General features: G+C 48.5%; 1 long non-coding RNA gene across 2 annotated transcripts; it reads right to left on the bottom strand.

Moving 5' to 3' along the window:
- Nucleotides 1–233: 233 nt before the first annotated feature.
- On the bottom strand, nucleotides 234–3,050 carry LOC144729249 (uncharacterized). 2 transcript variants are annotated; one of them, XR_013587670.1, is made up of 2 exons: nucleotides 2,656–3,050; nucleotides 234–406 (listed from the first exon to the last, which is right to left on the bottom strand). It is a non-coding gene; the product is annotated as an uncharacterized LOC144729249 (long non-coding RNA). The 2 variants fall into 2 exon arrangements; XR_013587669.1 differs by having other exon boundaries at nucleotides 2,899–3,050.
- Between the last annotated feature and the right edge of the window lie 1,879 nt (nucleotides 3,051–4,929).

Here is a 4,929-nt window from a genome sequence, read left to right as displayed (position 1 = left end):
GGTTCTGCCACACATCCTGTCCGGTGAAAAATCCACAAGCACGTCAGTGGATTGCTGTGGTCTTAACACGAGTTGTACCCCCTGCAGTACTTGGTGTGTCTGCCACTAAAGTATTGTCATGTTGTAAATATGCATACCCTCCCGCCACCCTATACCGCACCATTTTAGGGGATTTTTTTTTTTTATCATCTCCCCACCTCGCACAAAACTTCAAGAGAATTTACCATACAAAACCATTTTCCAATTTTATTTTAAACTAAAAAAACTGAAAGCCACACTGAAGGGGGGGGAAGTTGCGTGGCTTTCATGCAAGCGAGTAAATCTGCATCATTGGCGAGCGCGTCTTCTGCTGTCCCACACCTCCCAGGGGCCGCGTACGGCGAGGCCAAAGTCCAGCAGCCGCCACCTGCATTCAGTCGACCAGAAATAGCGGTTTCCTCATTAGCCCGCTTCCCTGTTGTGGAGGGTAGGTGCTGATCAGCGTGCATACATTTTTAAATCCTTTATATCAAGTTCACTTGCTTGCGCGCTTACGACCGTGCAAATCTTTCGGTCGTTTTTTAACCCACTTCCCGTGATCCCATCGAGCTGACATTTTCCACAGACTCGTTGTGCGTGACAATTAATGTTAGTGAAATTTTTTTTCCAAAATGTTACACTTTTTAGGACAAAAATTATTATATTTAATTACCAATTGCTTAATGGTGCCATGCAATCATCTGACCCATAGGTGGCAGCCATCTCAAGCCAGAGGACGAGAGGACTCTAGCCGCCACGCATAAAAAGGATTTATAGTGAAAAACTTTGTTTTTACGGGTTAATTTTTTACATGATGAACACGGAGCTAAGTACTGTGTATATGCAAGAATGCACCACCACATGTATAATTCGGGCAAGTCCTCCACTTACGTTGGGGATGCGTCCCTGGAGGAAAACTTGTCGTAATGCGAAATATCACAACCTGTTCTACCATTAACGTAATGCCAAAGTCAGGATACATAACCTGGGGGTCATTTGTCGAGAGAAATTTTTTACAAATGTTAATGCAGTGTACTCGAGGACATTGAATTTCAGCGAGGTTGCAGTCCAGTATGTAGTGGCGATGTTGTGAACGGGATGCCCGAGCGGCCAATGGGGGTCTTAGCAGGTGGTCACGTAAACAGGTTAAAAGTGAGGTTTGTGAATTTTTCTAAAACGTAGCAGCGAAGGAATAGTAAAGACGACGTTCCTGAAATTCGTTTGGCAACATCATTGGAACGTTACCAAGGAGGCAAACAAATATCCCCAGTTTGATCTTTGCATTATAACCTTTGCCAGTACCAAAATATAAAAGGGTTTTCCCCTTTGTTCTGGCAACTAAACAAAATCTTCTTACACGGAATCACGTCTGCATTAACCACAATACTTGTCAATGCAAAAAAATCTGATAATATATGCCATGTCCTTGAAATCGATTGATCCACACCAGAGACCGCTTTCTTTTGAGCCTCGTCTCAAACGGTGTTAGACCAGAAGACACAAAGGCCCAAATATAATGCACTCGGAGTAATGAGTGCTCGGCGTGAGCATCTGCATCAAGGACAATGCATATATTATCAGAGCATAATCTAAATTTGAAGTTTCGTGACTGCAGGGATCCACACTCTTTGGTTCTTTCGGTAAAGTCACGTAGGCGATGATTGTGTTGCAATCGAAACGTTGTGATCTATCAGAGTGTTTGTTTGCATTCTGACCACAAGCATTGTGGTTAAAATCAGACAGGATTCCTTGTAAAAAGGCGTTGCCAGAAGGGTAAAACATATTATACATTTTGAACTTGCATAGTAAGGCAATTCATTTGATATACAGCCAGATAATACGACAAATCGCCAACCTTAAACACCCAGTCTATATAAACGTTGAAGGCGGTATAGTACTATAGTAATATAGCAAGTGCAGAATCGCCAAACCGCAATTGATAGCTTGAACGCATTTAGCACGGGGCCCTTGAAAGTGCGGGGCCCGTAGCACCTTTGCTACCAAGATACTCCGGCACTGCCTAAGAGTACCAACATCGGTTCAGAAGCAATTCCCCAGTGCACACGAGGGGAATGAACTGCGTTCAATACAGGCAATACGGCAACTAAAAAAAAATTCCAATTGCTTCTGTTAGCGAGCACCTATTAAGGCCGTCACAGCGCACGATGCTCTAGCCTTCCACCCCCCCCCCCCCAGCTCTCGTTGTACACCAACAGTTTAATAATTTAAGGCGGAGTAGACCTAGGGGAGGCACAGGGCCAGTTCAGATTTCACTTGCCACAGACATTCGCCGTGGCAGAGACGTGAGCCCAGGATTCGGGGTTACGAGTGCCGTGCACCAACCACCTACGCCTTTTGCATGCGTACAAAGAGCTCGCCTTTACAGCCTTAGGTCACGTCCGGTCAGCGAGCACCTATTAAGGGCTTCCAGGGAGACCACGCGGGGTGGTCGTGATCTGGGCGCGGTCCTGACCACATCGTCTTTGCTCCACAATCGATGCACAAACAAATATCCTTCGTATAGCCCAACACCGTTGGGGTAGGTGCCGTTAGCGAGTACTTATGAAGGCCGGCACGGCACACGAGGGGGTGGGTCAGCACCACCCCCGATGTTTACACACCACACCAGGTACTCACGAGGCAGACTAGATCTAGGGGAGGCCCAGGACCAGTTCCGATATTCGTTACTAGCGTCGACCGCGAGCGGGAATCGAACTCGGGACCCACCGGGTTCATAGCGCAGCGCGCCAACCCGCTTGCACGACCGCTCCCCATAGGACAACGCCCACATCCCCGCCTTTGCGTTCCCGACAACCGATATACACAGACACACGCCACCAGGAACGTTTGTTTCATCTCCGAAGGCAAAAAAAACGTAACTCCAATGCCGCAATTGCAACGAGCGGAATGAGAAAGCGCCTCCCCGATTGAGGCGACGAAAACCGCGACTCTCAGATGGTCTCCCTCCCGCCGGTCACTGACGCCGCACACAACAGCGCGCAACGCTGGAAGGCTCGCCTTTTAAAAGGGATGTGGTGGATGACTGCACAAGAACTCGTTAAGTCCACGTGCTCAATCAATTTAGATCAATTAAGCACCCCCCCCCCCCAACGCACTCGCTTAACATGTATCCCGCCTCGCGACAATTGTGATTCAACTCGTGCGCCACGTGCCTCGAGTGATGAATTGACCCCCGTCATCAATCAATTGCTGAAATTCTTGTTTACCGACAATCTATTGTATTGTCAATTACGGTACTTGTTAATTAATTATTCATCACGCTATTTATTAAAGTCAGACCACTCACCGCGGAAGCCCACTCTCTCTCTCTCTCAACGTAGGGGGAGCAGACCTCGAAATTGGTATTTAGCGACTGAACACCGTACTGCTGCCATCATGCACAAGGATGGAATATCGGTTCGTGCAATATTAAGTCGTTGCGGGCACCACTTGGAGATGGAAAACGGCTAAAGTGCGATACTAAATGATGGCAGAGGCGCAGGGTGGCAGCGATAACGCCGCCCTTATTTCCGTGAGTGTGACTGTGTGGTGACCTTTAGTCCGGTGCGTCCCTGTGCCAGGTTGAACCGGCGGCTGCGATCTCGCTCTGCGCCCCCCCCTCCCGCCACCAAACTACACAACGGGAAAGCACCCCGGGGTCACAGCTACACCACCGGTTACGGCGGCTGTCGAGTGTGCAGGCGGTGCAGCTGCACCGGGCCCCACGGAAGGGCTAGAAGGCACAGGGCACTGGGGCTACGAATGTTTGGGGAATTCCGGTGTGGTGGTGGGAGGGATTTGATTCCATGCACCCAGGGCCCATCACCATGACTCATCTGTGTCCTGTCTTCTGCCATCTCCCGTCTGCTAATATTTCGCACCGTCACTTGTCTTTGCCCATTTTTCATCTTCGAGCATCGCTTGGTTTCGGTCATTTTCTGTCCTCAACAACAACAACCGACATCTTTCGCCACTAAGTGTCACCACCACTACCGTTTCCCACAATTGTTCAACTCACAGCATCTCCAATCATCACCAAACATCCTTCAGCTTTTCAACTTCGCTCGTATCTCGTCTCTGTCTGCCTCGTATCGATTTCCATCTTCGGATACCTCCCAATTCCTACAATCTCCATTCTCCCACTATCTTCCTTCATCGCCCATCTCTCTTTATTCCCCACCATATTCGTTCATCAGTCACGATCACCCACCTCCTTTCATTTTGCCATTCCCCATCATCTTCAACATCAAATATGCCGTGGACGCGGGTTTAGGATGCGTCCCATTGATTGGTGACGTGCTAGTAGGGTGTCTCTGGGTGGTCGGTAAAAATGGCACAGATACAAATGGCACAATCAATAATTATCGAAGGTTAGGGTCAATCGTCTCTTTCATTTAGATATGTATATAACTGTTTGTACAATGCCTCTGTTAGCACAGTACAAATATCTGTTAGCACGCCATTTGAAACTAATAATGCAGGCCAGTTCCATCGTACCATTTTTACCGGTGATCAGGGTGTCCACTATATAGCTTTTTTTCACGATACGATTGCAATGATCACGATGTGGATGACGGATTATATTATTATCACCGCGCTATACGTTGCCCGTAACAACGTTGTCATTGTCATTTCGCAGTTGCATTCTGTCGCCGTTCACGTCTTCGCTGCTGACTTCTTGTACCGCACCTCAAAACAAAATGAAGATTCCCTGAAAAGACCACCAACTTGAGATTCGCTCACTCGACGCGTGCCTCCGAATCGTCGCAACATCGACAACCCCCCCCACCTCCCCCCATTTACTGCCGCGTGCATTTAACGCGGTGACGCGAGACACGAGGCTGGGACCGAGCTCTCAACGCGATGTTACCGTGGGCCATCATCATCCGTTGCTTGCGGAAAAGCGAGCTC

The sequence above is a fragment of the Lampetra planeri genome, chromosome 32 (genome assembly GCF_965212315.1).
Source record: "Lampetra planeri chromosome 32, kcLamPlan1.2.h2, whole genome shotgun sequence".
Lineage (NCBI taxonomy): Eukaryota > Metazoa > Chordata > Hyperoartia > Petromyzontiformes > Petromyzontidae > Lampetra > Lampetra planeri.
This window is presented reverse-complemented; position numbering and strand designations above follow the sequence as displayed.